The following is a 14700-nucleotide window of genomic DNA, read 5'->3' on the forward strand; positions in this document are numbered from 1 at the left end:
AAAGCAGTATGACAGACACTTGCCTGTGAAAAATATGGGGAAATGCATGAGTGGAATATAGAGGCCCTAGTGCAGACCTTCTGGTTGTCATGATAATTCTCAGTGATTCAGTTGCAGATGAGGTGTCTGACTTCACACCGACTTAATTGTCTCTGTGCAGGTTCAAGGTCATTGACTCTGAAATCCGTGAAGGGCCAGATATCCACATGACAGTCGAGACAATGGTATTCATTACCAATATTGCTTTCTGTACAGGTTATTTTAAAGAGATGCAGTTGGAAATGCAATGCGTGATGCCAACTTGAGCAAAAAGTTTTATTTAAGATATTTAAACTTTACAATGGTTGCTATACACAAACTTGGCAGTCTTCTTTCCTCCTTGCCTTTTAAGTCAGCATTGAATGTTTGTACTCCATTTTACATTTGATTTATTTTATCCTTTAGGCACCTTCTACTCCACCCCATAAGAATTGTTCTGTTTATTTTTGTGACCAGATTTAGGCCCTATAATATTGTGCAGTGTTCAAATACAGAGTATTATAACAATGTTTGTGTATTTTGGATATAGACCGACAATGGCCAATGTGTGAGACTAGGCGCTACATACAGTCTCCATACCATGTTTTGGTGATCTAGTATGTGGGCAAGGCCTGTAAAAAGATATTTTTCAATAGAGCTTTTTGCTTTATCCCTTCACTCACTTGTTTTGTGTGTGTGTGTTGAAAGCACATTAAAGGACACAGATAAATAGTTAAATCACAATACACTAATACCAGTTAATTCACTATTACAACACCTCCAGGTCAAAAACAGGATTGTATAGAGCTGATATTATCACTTCAATACTACGTGCATCTCCAAAGACTTTCAAACAAAGCACAGATTAAGCAGATTTCTCTGCAGAGTATCAAAATAAATTCCCCATTCAAAGCAATTTCAATCATGACATAAGAATGCCAACTGGAAACCAGCCTGTAACATTTGAAACTACTTAGCAAACATCTCATTTTTTTCACATTATTATTGTAATCTAACTCTTCAAAAAAAATAGGGAGTGACATTCAGGAATTTACCTCACCGGCGTGAGTCAAGTTTGTTTCATCGACTGCCAAATGCACTTTGCAGATAGAAAATAGCAATTAAGAAAATGTGTTTAGAACTGGTCAATGAAGAATAGTGAGTTGTTCCAAGTCTGACAGCTCTCGGTGAAAGGAGCTTTGTTTCTTGTTAAAGTTATTCTTCCATTGCCTTGTTGAGAGTAATTGCAGATGTGACTTGTGATTCAACTACTCAGAAAGCCCCCGAAATCTCAAGATTATCCTAAAGCCCCAGCTTTCTTTTCACATTCCGGGGTTGCTTTTTGTCCTCATATTTTTTCTGCAGAGACATCGGAAAGTATTCTGGTTCTTATGGAAGATTAAGAGCTTCCTTTGGCAAAATGACAAGGAGGAAATTTAAGGAACAAGAGTAGTTAAGTAAAAACTAATCTGTCTTTTGTAAAATGTAGACGGATTAGGCCATTAAACTTAACATGCTTGGCAGGTTTAGGTCATTCGTAGAGCTGTAGAAGGAAACATTTAGAAGATAAGGTGAGCAATCGTTAACCTTTTATAGTTGTGTATACCCGGCCTCAGTTTTATTGTTTAACTTATTGCACAGGACTATGAGGGTCATGAAATATTCTATAAAACTTGAAAGCTGGAGCTTCTGAAGGTGTTTAAAGCCAAACTCCAGTGCTCAAATGCAACTTACTTTTGTGCGTCAAATCTCTGCAAAGGGAATCATCTAGTGTTAAATCACAGGTCAGATGATCTGAAGCAGCCTGTAGATCATAATTCTGTTCAGGTTAAAAGGGGGCAAATCACCAATAGAGCTGTCTAAAGGTACATACACACACTTGACTAAAGTCGGCTGAGGTGGCCGACTTTATCTAGCCGATTATCAAGCATGTATACAGCAATCCCCAACCCGCAAGCGACCCACCTGTCAGATCAACTCACCCGGCAGACGGCCAACTTCTTTGAAGATGCAGGTTCCCTGCCCGTTGCGTGGCATCACAAACGCGCCGCTCCGTCGTGCCTCCACCTCCCCCATTGCAACAGAACGCTTTGTCAGCTACACAGCTGACATGTGCCTGTACTTGCCCACCCAGTGATGTCGCCCAATGGGTTCAGGTCCCAAACCCCAACGGGCAACATAAATTACAGGTGTGTACGCACCTTAAAAAATGCTATGTTACTGAGCTTCAGAAAATAGCTGGAGGAGGGGCTCTTGAGCTCACAAAGGAACATATGCACAGATTTAAATAAGCTCTGCCTGTGGTTGTATACACAGAACTAGGAAAACATTTGTAAAAGTATAATGGTATGAAACAAAGATAAATGCATGGATGGGGTAGCTTGTGAGAACACATCCAAGTACATGGGGATGTGTTTACTTAGGAAACTTTGGACCTGATCCAATTCACTTTTTCTGCTAAGTTTGCTCCTAGGAGATACTGATTAAAAGAACGTTTGCACTCTGCAATTGAAAAAGTACCAAAAAGTAGGTGAAAAAGTACTGTCAAAATATTGTATTGCTTGCTGGTGAAAAGATATTTTATTTATAATGTAAAATATCACCTAGGAGAAAAAGAGAATTGGATGGGGCCCTTTGTATCCATTTCAGGTATACTGGTATAATGCATATAAAGAGTGCCTAAAGCCAAATAGAAAGAGCCTGTACTGACAGGCTCTGTCTGAATGATAAAGAATTGGTGGGGTTGTGGGGTTAAATACTAACCTGTCACTTCAGGCAGGTGATTGCTCCACCTCCCTCTAAGAACAGGCCCTGGCGGGGTTTTTTTTCCAAACTCGTCGCTAAGGCTCTAGCCACGACCACCTGTGCAGCCAAGGCCTGCCCCTGCTCAGCAGCTGTTTCCTGATTGGTGGCTGCCCAGCTGGGGACAGGTTGCGGCCAAGCAGGCAAAAGTTTCCGAAGAACTTTGACAGTCTTTGGAAACATGACCAACACCACACTGCCAAAGAGGGCAGCGGAGAGTCTTCTCTGCCCCAAAGATGTCAGGGCAGGCATGTATTTAACCCTGCGACAACCCCAATCCAATTTCATTCAGACGTAATTGCAAGCTCTGTCTATTTTAACCTCTAGTACTCTGTAAAGTAAATGTGTCATTAATGTAGCAGGTCTAAATTGCAATTCTGGATAGAAGAATGTAGGTGTATATTTTTCATGTACCTATAGTAATGCTTGGAAGAGCAGGTATGAGGTGTGCAGCTTAGCATGACTTTATCTAGGCATCAGAATATTCATATTGTAAAGCTGAAGAAAAATTAACTGCTTACTTGTGTCTGTACATAAACACTGTAAACTTATTATATTCGTTATGCTTATTTTAAATTATCCACAATTTGCTAAATGTAACATTTTATTTTTTATTTAATAAGTAAGTTAACATCAAAATAACAACTGTGTACAAAATACACTGGAATTTTATTTTTTATTTTACAGCTTAGTAAATATGAAATCTGATTGCTATGCATTTTGATTTGCACCTTCACAGTTGCCGTACTTGAATACAGAAAAGTTTGCATTTTAGAGACTAAAAGCAAGGTGAGCGTGTGAAGAAAGAGCTGATATTATCACTTCAATACTACGTGCATCTCCAAAGACTTTCAAACAAAGCACAGATTAAGCAGATTTCTCTGCAGAGTATCAAAATAAATTCCCCATTCAAAGCAATTTCAATCATGACATAAGAATGCCAACTGGAAACCAGCCTGTAACATTTGAAACTACTTAGCAAACATCTCATTTTTTTCACATTATTATTGTAATCTAACTCTTCAAAAAAAATAGGGAGTGACATTCAGGAATTTACCTCACCGGCGTGAGTCAAGTTTGTTTCATCGACTGCCAAATGCACTTTGCAGATAGAAAATAGCAATTAAGAAAATGTGTTTAGAACTGGTCAATGAAGAATAGTGAGTTGTTCCAAGTCTGACAGCTCTCGGTGAAAGGAGCTTTGTTTCTTGTTAAAGTTATTCTTCCATTGCCTTGTTGAGAGTAATTGCAGATGTGACTTGTGATTCAACTACTCAGAAAGCCCCCGAAATCTCAAGATTATCCTAAAGCCCCAGCTTTCTTTTCACATTCCGGGGTTGCTTTTTGTCCTCATATTTTTTCTGCAGAGACATCGGAAAGTATTCTGGTTCTTATGGAAGATTAAGAGCTTCCTTTGGCAAAATGACAAGGAGGAAATTTAAGGAACAAGAGTAGTTAAGTAAAAACTAATCTGTCTTTTGTAAAATGTAGACGGATTAGGCCATTAAACTTAACATGCTTGGCAGGTTTAGGTCATTCGTAGAGCTGTAGAAGGAAACATTTAGAAGATAAGGTGAGCAATCGTTAACCTTTTATAGTTGTGTATACCCGGCCTCAGTTTTATTGTTTAACTTATTGCACAGGACTATGAGGGTCATGAAATATTCTATAAAACTTGAAAGCTGGAGCTTCTGAAGGTGTTTAAAGCCAAACTCCAGTGCTCAAATGCAACTTACTTTTGTGCGTCAAATCTCTGCAAAGGGAATCATCTAGTGTTAAATCACAGGTCAGATGATCTGAAGCAGCCTGTAGATCATAATTCTGTTCAGGTTAAAAGGGGGCAAATCACCAATAGAGCTGTCTAAAGGTACATACACACACTTGACTAAAGTCGGCTGAGGTGGCCGACTTTATCTAGCCGATTATCAAGCATGTATACAGCAATCCCCAACCCGCAAGCGACCCACCTGTCAGATCAACTCACCCGGCAGACGGCCAACTTCTTTGAAGATGCAGGTTCCCTGCCCGTTGCGTGGCATCACAAACGCGCCGCTCCGTCGTGCCTCCACCTCCCCCATTGCAACAGAACGCTTTGTCAGCTACACAGCTGACATGTGCCTGTACTTGCCCACCCAGTGATGTCGCCCAATGGGTTCAGGTCCCAAACCCCAACGGGCAACATAAATTACAGGTGTGTACGCACCTTAAAAAATGCTATGTTACTGAGCTTCAGAAAATAGCTGGAGGAGGGGCTCTTGAGCTCACAAAGGAACATATGCACAGATTTAAATAAGCTCTGCCTGTGGTTGTATACACAGAACTAGGAAAACATTTGTAAAAGTATAATGGTATGAAACAAAGATAAATGCATGGATGGGGTAGCTTGTGAGAACACATCCAAGTACATGGGGATGTGTTTACTTAGGAAACTTTGGACCTGATCCAATTCACTTTTTCTGCTAAGTTTGCTCCTAGGAGATACTGATTAAAAGAACGTTTGCACTCTGCAATTGAAAAAGTACCAAAAAGTAGGTGAAAAAGTACTGTCAAAATATTGTATTGCTTGCTGGTGAAAAGATATTTTATTTATAATGTAAAATATCACCTAGGAGAAAAAGAGAATTGGATGGGGCCCTTTGTATCCATTTCAGGTATACTGGTATAATGCATATAAAGAGTGCCTAAAGCCAAATAGAAAGAGCCTGTACTGACAGGCTCTGTCTGAATGATAAAGAATTGGTGGGGTTGTGGGGTTAAATACTAACCTGTCACTTCAGGCAGGTGATTGCTCCACCTCCCTCTAAGAACAGGCCCTGGCGGGGTTTTTTTTCCAAACTCGTCGCTAAGGCTCTAGCCACGACCACCTGTGCAGCCAAGGCCTGCCCCTGCTCAGCAGCTGTTTCCTGATTGGTGGCTGCCCAGCTGGGGACAGGTTGCGGCCAAGCAGGCAAAAGTTTCCGAAGAACTTTGACAGTCTTTGGAAACATGACCAACACCACACTGCCAAAGAGGGCAGCGGAGAGTCTTCTCTGCCCCAAAGATGTCAGGGCAGGCATGTATTTAACCCTGCGACAACCCCAATCCAATTTCATTCAGACGTAATTGCAAGCTCTGTCTATTTTAACCTCTAGTACTCTGTAAAGTAAATGTGTCATTAATGTAGCAGGTCTAAATTGCAATTCTGGATAGAAGAATGTAGGTGTATATTTTTCATGTACCTATAGTAATGCTTGGAAGAGCAGGTATGAGGTGTGCAGCTTAGCATGACTTTATCTAGGCATCAGAATATTCATATTGTAAAGCTGAAGAAAAATTAACTGCTTACTTGTGTCTGTACATAAACACTGTAAACTTATTATATTCGTTATGCTTATTTTAAATTATCCACAATTTGCTAAATGTAACATTTTATTTTTTATTTAATAAGTAAGTTAACATCAAAATAACAACTGTGTACAAAATACACTGGAATTTTATTTTTTATTTTACAGCTTAGTAAATATGAAATCTGATTGCTATGCATTTTGATTTGCACCTTCACAGTTGCCGTACTTGAATACAGAAAAGTTTGCATTTTAGAGACTAAAAGCAAGGTGAGCGTGTGAAGAAAGAAAAACATTAGAACAACCAACAGGCTTTAGTAAAAACAGAAAATAAAATTCACTTGCCTCTGCATCGTTAATGTATAGACATGCTGCATGTGATTAATAAACAAGGCCTTGTATTTTAACGTTGGAGATATACTGTTTGTAATAAGTCTATCTCTAGGGATTACAGTAAATTGGGGATTTCTTCACATTGCCTACTGGGATTATCTATGTCTAGCTGAAAGTCAAGACCTACCTAGATTCTTATAAATAGTTACATTCATCTTCAAATGTATAATACAGTGCTCATTATATATGTATTTATTTGTGGTGTACAAAGTGAACAAACATCAACACCTTCCTCAGCAAATGAGATGTGGGCATTCACTTTCACCTCTCTCGTTTCATTGGCCAAGGAGAACGGCAAGAATAGAATAAAGCTTACAATTATACTTTTGTTTCTGAATGCAGGATAGATAATTTGAGAGTGTTTCTGTGAACAAGCTGCAAAGAAAGACACTCTGACAAATCATCGTGGTCCTAAAGCCTCGTACATGGGTACAAGACCCAGACAGGGATCAGAACTCAATCCTTTGGGTGTCAGTGTAGGACCGAGGCTATTTAGAGCGTTTTGTTGCTATGCAGGGGAAAGCAGGGCCAACCTTAGCTAAATGGGATCAGTGGTGAGATTTTGTATTTTCACACAGAAGACATTACTTTGGGACAAAGGCTGGTAGAATAACTGTACAGTCAATAAGGAGATCACAGCTAGTTTTTTGATTGTATGGTATTCCAGATCATAGTCCTGCTGTAAGATTTAAAATGTGCACATTTCCCTTTTCTTCATAAATGTTCCAAGTTTTTAGCCAAGTTTTGAGAAAGAAAGAGAAAAATAAATAAGTATGGTAGGCTGTATAAGGGTTAAAGAAGATATTGTTGTCTCTGATGTATTATTAGAGATGTAAATGTTTTTCGAGTCATTATCAACTCCTGCTGCGTTTCATTAGCCTAGACCATTTTTCATCATTATGGTTTTTATCCCTTTTTTTCAGTTTGTGAAGTGTTTTAGCAAAATAAATTTAAAATGTTGTTCAAAGAAAACACTATACCTTCTCCCCCTTTGATGACAAATGTATTTGAAATTCTGTTTGTCTTTTGATTCTGCACTCTCAGTGTAGCGTTTTAAAAGCAAATTGCATCAAGCCATGCTTCAACTGATTTGTTACAATTAAACTCTTCTTCCTTATCTTTAAAACATGCAGAAACTCAGCCACTTATACTTTCCTGCGTAGCGGAATAAATAATTTAAAGATTACTTAGCTGTACACAAACTTTATCTCAATTTGTCACCAGTGAAACTTTCAATGAGATTTCTCATAAATTTGCATTGTGTTTGAAATATCATGCGAAGTGGAACTTCAAGTGAATGCGTTTTTTAATTTTTATTGAGGGTTGGGATGAATTAAAACCATTTTTTCATTGCTTTTCTTTAATTCTGATAGTGATCAACAGAATTATCAGGACAGGAAATGAGAAATGGGTTATTTAGTTGGGAAAAGACAGCTATAATGCCAGGCATACACGGTTAATGCGTACACTGTAGAGACGTCTCTGTTTTTATGGGGAGGAGGTACAACAGTTCAGTGGGCATTGGAGCAGCTCCAAGCAGGTGGGGTGAGGAGGGGAACAATGTAATAAGGTTATGCTTTCCCTACATCTACTTGATTCTTGGCTGAAATGGTGCTTAAAGGATACCAAAAGTGAAAGTAGTGTGCCCAGTTTAACTAACCTAGGGCTTCTTCTAGACCCCTGTAGTCCTTCTGGTCCATTGCTGTCATTCTGCGCTGTTCCATTCAGCAGCTGTGCCCCTCCAAATGCTGGCCGACTGAGCCAATCGCAGGCTACTGCGCATGCGCAGCCCAAGCCATGTGGCTGCTCGATCCTGCTCTTGTGATCTCATGTTTAGTTGCAGTTTTTATGAACTGTGCAAGCGCACAATGGGAGTGTGATTTCGGAGGCCTGCTGTATGCATCTGCTATCTTCAGGGACAGCTGCTGAATGGAACTGAGCAAAAATGGCGGCAAGGAGCCAGAAAGACTACAGGGGGCTGGAAGAAGCCCCAAGGAAGTTAAACTGGGCACATTAATTTCACTTTGGGTTTCCTTTAACGACTGCCTCAGTGCCATCTAGCGTGTGTACCTAGCTTTAGAATAATGGTAGGTAAGATAAGCTATCAATACCTTAATGCCATTTTTCCTGGTCTGCCATCTTGTAGTAGAAAATTTCAAGTCAAGATTTCAGCAGCAATGCGCACAATGCCACTAGCTTTGTATTGCTAAATGCAGTGCAAAGTCATGCAAACACCTCTTGCACACTCTTCCTGCTGCAGGAACACTCAGTCTTTCCTGTGCGCATCCACCCTCTGCTGTACACAGGCTGATATCCTGTCTGGCTCAGCAGTCCTTTTTGCAGCTCACCAATTGGCGAGTCTGTTGCTCATCCCTTGCCTCATAGTGTTTGAATGATGCATGATATCTGTCAGTGGGCATGTTTATGAGTACCTTACATGGAAAGTTGCAACTGTTTAACTACTGACATGTATCATTTCAACTATGTACTTAATGTTTGCGTGTAACTAGCCTTTAGACTAAAAGTGGGTAAGGTTAAAGTTCTTACATTGTAGAAGTGATGACATGTTCCCATTTCCAACTCACCGCAGGTGTCAGTGAAACTGAGAACCACTAAATCAATGGTAATGCAAGTGGAAAATGATATTACTGGTCATCAGTTCAGATATAATCACTCGCTATCTGACTTGTTTAGTATTACAGTGCAAAGAGCATTAAAGATGTACACTATAGTAACGCAGCAACAAGTCAGAATGCAGTCTTTATCAGACCATACCCCAGAAAGTAGAATCATTTTGTCAGGGTTTTACTACACTCTACACATGAGTCTTATTTGAATACAGGTTTCAAAACTAGATGTATGGATTTTCTTCTTTAACCACAACTAACGGTCTACTACGCAGTATGTATGGGGATACTAACAGCATAGTAATCGTTTTAACGATAAGTAGGATGGATATACTGCAATGAGAACATGGTCATTTTACAGTCATTATATATATGTAATGAAACATATAAAATATAAAGAACAATCCTCACTGCAAAATGTTCTTTTTTGTGTGATAAATACACGTTCATCTCTTTAGATTAAGTAATAGTAGAATAAGCTCCATATTTTTCAGACAGACATTATTATGTGGCTTTGTCACTAAAAGGCAAAATGTAATTCCATTACAGACTATTATGCTTTCTGTCTACTATTTATTGGTATTTTGTGTTGGATCACTGTGTTGTTGACTACGTGCAGGGAACAGGAAGGAACTATGGATTTAAGTCTAATGAAAACCATACGGAAGAGTTCATGTAAGGTTTTGTGTTGATTGCTTGACCTCCCTGGTTATTTGGCTACATAAACTTTGTTATGCCCAGTGTTATGATACTGATCTGAATCTGACACTTTGTGTGACAGCTCTGTGTGCTTGTTTAACTACGCATGCAAATAGAGGGGACTTGCTAACCATCACACTGCGAAAGGAACAGGAAATGCAAACCAGTGGTTACATACAAAATGCTGTTTACCTGCATTTCAGCAGGTGATGAATAAAACTGACAGCAAACAAAAAGTTTATTTCAGATGCCATGCTGGTTTCTAGCAGCTTTCCACTATAGATATTGGTGCAGATGCACTGGGCATCAGTAAGACAGGAGGCTAACTACACAGGGCATAAACCGACATGAAGAGCTAATCATTTTATATGGTGGCATCAGGGTGTGCAAGATGGAAATAAACTTTTCTTGTACAAACAATACAACGTCTGGTGACACACAGCACCTCAAGCTGAAAAAATGATCTATGTTCCTCAGCAAGATGCCAGCTCCACGTAGGTTACAAGAAAAAGAAACATAGATACATACAGCATAGATCAGCTATAGGAGGGATTTACAGTGTTAAAATATTGTTGCAGTCATGTTAGTTGCAGATGCAGTTAATGTCACATGTATTTGTCTAAATGAATGTTTACTTTAATGTCTGTATGTACTTTAAAGGATACCTGAAGTGACATGTGACATGATGAGATAGGCATGAGTATGTACAGTGCCTAGCACACAAATAACTATGCTGTGTTCCCTTTTTTCTTTCTCTGCCTGAAAGAGTTAAATATTGGGTATGTATGTGGCTGACTTAGTCCTGACTCAGACAGGAAGTGACTACAGTGTGACCCTCACTGATAAGAAATTCCAACTATAAAACACTTTCCTAGCTGAAAATGGCTTCTGAGAGCAAGAAAGAGATACAAAGGGGAATTTCTTATCAGTGAGGGTCACACTGTAGTCACTTTCTGTTTGAGTCAGGACTGAGTCTCCTGTCTGAGTCAGGACTGAGTCAGCCACTTACATACCTGATATTTAACTCTTTCAGGCAGAGAAAGAAAAAAAGGAACACAGCCTAGTTATTTGTGTGCTAGGCACTGTACCTACACATACTGTATCTATCTCATCATGTCACATGTCACTTCGGGTATACTTTAATTGTGAAGTTGGCCACAGGCTTGCAGATATGTTTCATATGCCCTCAGAGCACAGTAGCTCCACAAATAAGGATGTTTGGCACTGCCTGTGGCTATTTTGCACTGTGGAGAAGGAAAAGGGAGCACCAGGTTGAGGGATAAAGGAGAGACAACAACGTTTTCCATCTAGCTTGATTGCATTCCCTCGACATAGCCTTGCAAACTGCTTTTATAAATGAGAACAATAGGTGACTGTCACATAATTACTGTGGGCAAGCTTACACTTAAATTTGAACTCCAGATATTTGTGTCTTTTACCAATATAATTTTATCATGTTGAATGCAGATTACGTTTCATATGAGTAGATCATATATACTTCATAGTGCTAGGAGTTATAGTAAATGCAAATGTGCCAAAAGCCACTCCATTGTATGCCACAGGTCACCCCCCCCCCCCCCCCTGCATACCAATAGACTAGTCACTTGCCTCGTACAGCACTCAGCTGCCTAAAAGATAGAGTCTTAACCTGACCTTGAAGTACTTAACCTTTAAAGAGACACTGAAGCAAAAAAAAAAATGATATAATGAATTGGTTGTGTACTATGAATAATTACTAGAAGATTAGCAGCAAAGAAAATATTCTCATATTTTCAGGTATATAGTGTTTTTTCTAACATTGCATCATTCTCTAATATTTGCAGATAACACAACACTCAGCATTCAAAATAATTATTTCAGAGCAGTCTGTGAACTAATGACCTCTCCTCTGGCAGATAAAAAGAAAACTGTTCACTTACAGTTGAGATAATAAAAGTCAGAAGACAGTCCTCTCCACGATTTTGAAAGTCGTAGAGATTAATGGCTTTTTTGCATAGAGATAACAACTGGAGTTTCTTAACTCTTCCTGTACTGGAAACAATTACACTGATGTATATACCGGTAATCTTAATGTTTTATTTCTTAGCTGTGCTACACATACAAATCATAATATCATAATTTTTTTTTCGCTTCAGTGTCTCTTTAAGTGCCGATTTTTATTGTAAACACACTCCACCCAGGGTAGGTTACAGACAGAGAAAACACCTTAGTGTCTGTAACAAGTGTCAGATGTTACCTAGGAGTTGATGTACTAAAAAACAGTAAAATTACTGTGTGAAGACAGCGCAGGGCAATGTCACTGGTACTTATATCAGTTGATAGCACAGGTTGTGCTAATTGTGCAACATGTGCAACTGTACCGGTAAGTACCGGTAAACTGCTGTGTGCTATCTCCACACGGAAATTTGACCCACTTTTAGTGAATCAACCACTTGAAACAAACTCTACTGGTGAGGGTATTTTTATAACTTCCAAAGGCAGTTTACATGAAACATTGTTTTTTTAGGTATGAAGAAAAAAAGCAGAAATTCCGATAAGTGAAGGATTTTTCATTCAGCTTTGCTTTAAGACATGGATAGTGTGGGGCAAAGTATAATTCTTGTAAGAAAATATTTATATTAGATATTATTTCTGAAGCTTTTGACAAACCGTCTTCACAGAAGGCTAACTTTGATGTTTGTGTTTATATGTCTGACTCTCTCCGTATAGATATATATATATATACATATATATATATGTGTGTGTGTGTGTGTGTATATATATATATATATATATATATATATATATATATATATTTACATATGTATATATATATATAATGTATGTGTGTGTATATATACTGTGTATATATATATATATACACACACACACACACACACACACACACACACACACACACACACACACACACACACACACACACACACACACACAAGTTATCTTTTAATGCCTGAATGGAAAGAGGGCTAATGTGTCAAAAACAGCTTGACATAGATGCTATAGGGCTTTATGTCCAGGCATTCATTTCCATGTGAGCACTGCACACAGTTCCTCTTGCCAGAGGGTGAACATATCTGAACTGGCACTAGTCGTAACGTTCATTTAACCCTACGGGAGCGTGCCTGTCAGTCTACATCCGTGCTCGGAGAAAACACTGGACATAAGTCCTTCTGAAATAACTTTCTAAATCTTTTCAGGACTAATGAGGAATCTAATCATAGGCAAATGTTTTTTTCCACACAATTTTTTTAAGCCTGAATTGTTATGCTTACTTTGTAGCAGTTTCTCAAACAATATTTTGTCAGCTCTTTATTGAAAAACATAATGAGAATTTAAATAATAGTTTTCTTTTACAATGACTATACTAAATGTTTACACACAATGTCAGGCTTGTAATAAAATTTCCTTTGGTTGTGCCAAGCCTTATGTCTCTACACCCTTTAAATAAATGGAAATTAATGTGGCTTGAATAAACAGCATTCACTGAATGTGTTTATTTATTTCTTATTTTTTTGCAGTCCTTGTAACTTAGAAGAATTAAAAAATTGAAATTCCAGCTCTGCATTTCTTCTAATTAAATTTTAGAAAGAAACAGAAAGGATATTGTTCTTTCCAGAGGAAAGAAAGTAAGATAAACTGATGGCAGATGCTGGAAGCCTGTGGAATGAACTAGGTCTAGACATGAATCATTTCTTTAGCAGTTGAGTGGGCTGACATTGGGAATTGAAGTGAACGTTTAACTGACCGGTCTTACATTTTTGTGAAGTTTACGTTGTATGCCTTGCCTTTGCAGTATAAGCATTTGAGAATAACATATAAGTAGATATTATACGTTTTTTTTAAACCAGACCCTGTCCATTAGATGTGTGGATCTACTTAAAGCTCCAACAAACTAGGTATATGTAATGATACACCTCATTCTGGCCAATTAACTTTATTAGGCTTAGGTAGTAGGATCAGCTGCTTTTGATGAACCCATTTCAAAGCAGGTTTTTCAGGGTAGGTAATTGGGATTGTGGCTGGCATCAACATGTTCAACACCAGTGAACACATAAATGTGTCATTCTGTTGGTGCTAGTTTTTATATGGTAGTATAATTCTTGTGGCTTTTCTTGAGGCTGTGAAGATGGTATCCTGCTGGAGTAATGGATACATAGCAGCTGTCAAGAAAATTTTCATTGTTTTGAATGTTCATTATTGATAAATGGTCAAATCTTATTAATTGTAAAACAATGTATGCACTTTCAATAACAATAAGGATCGGTTCCCAATCTCTATGGCGATAGTTCTTTGCATGAGTGCATACAGACACATCCCTTGACTACAGCCGAACAATGTGTTCTGTTGCTATGGGGTGTGGGGCACAGCAGACCTGCATTCCCTTAGGTAAGGTGGTGAACAACGCAGCTGTTGCTTAAAGATCCAATGTGCCAGATCTTAAAGCAATTTCAAAGGACACTGATTCACATATCAGATTTTTGGCTTACACAATTCAGTTCAAAAGTTGTGGGGCACACCATTGTTACTATTTGTGTTACTTTCACTTAAAGCAATCACTTGTGTTTCTGTTTTCCTTTATTTTCGGACAAACAAGTGAAGGCGATCTCTTGGTTACTACCAGCTGGTAATAAACTAAGCATCAAAGAGAAAAAAAGCTGATCTGGCACTGTAGCTTTAATTAGTGACAGCAGGTGTACAAATGCGGAAGTAAGTGGTACAACAAAAAGTGGTACACATTGGTAAACAGGTACTTATCGTGCTGCTGCTGCTGCTGGGGTGAGGGAGATGTCTTTGGGCGCCAGTGGGTGCACGGCATTACGACAGTTTCGCAATGGGGT

General features: G+C 38.7%; 1 protein-coding gene across 7 annotated transcripts in view; it reads left to right on the top strand.

The window, feature by feature from the left end:
* Positions 1 to 14700, top strand: part of AUTS2 (activator of transcription and developmental regulator AUTS2) — a 1744602-nt gene that overhangs the window by 1661089 nt on the left and 68813 nt on the right. The window lies entirely within an intron of this gene.

Source organism: Hyperolius riggenbachi, chromosome 2 (genome assembly GCF_040937935.1).
Source record: "Hyperolius riggenbachi isolate aHypRig1 chromosome 2, aHypRig1.pri, whole genome shotgun sequence".
Lineage (NCBI taxonomy): Eukaryota > Metazoa > Chordata > Amphibia > Anura > Hyperoliidae > Hyperolius > Hyperolius riggenbachi.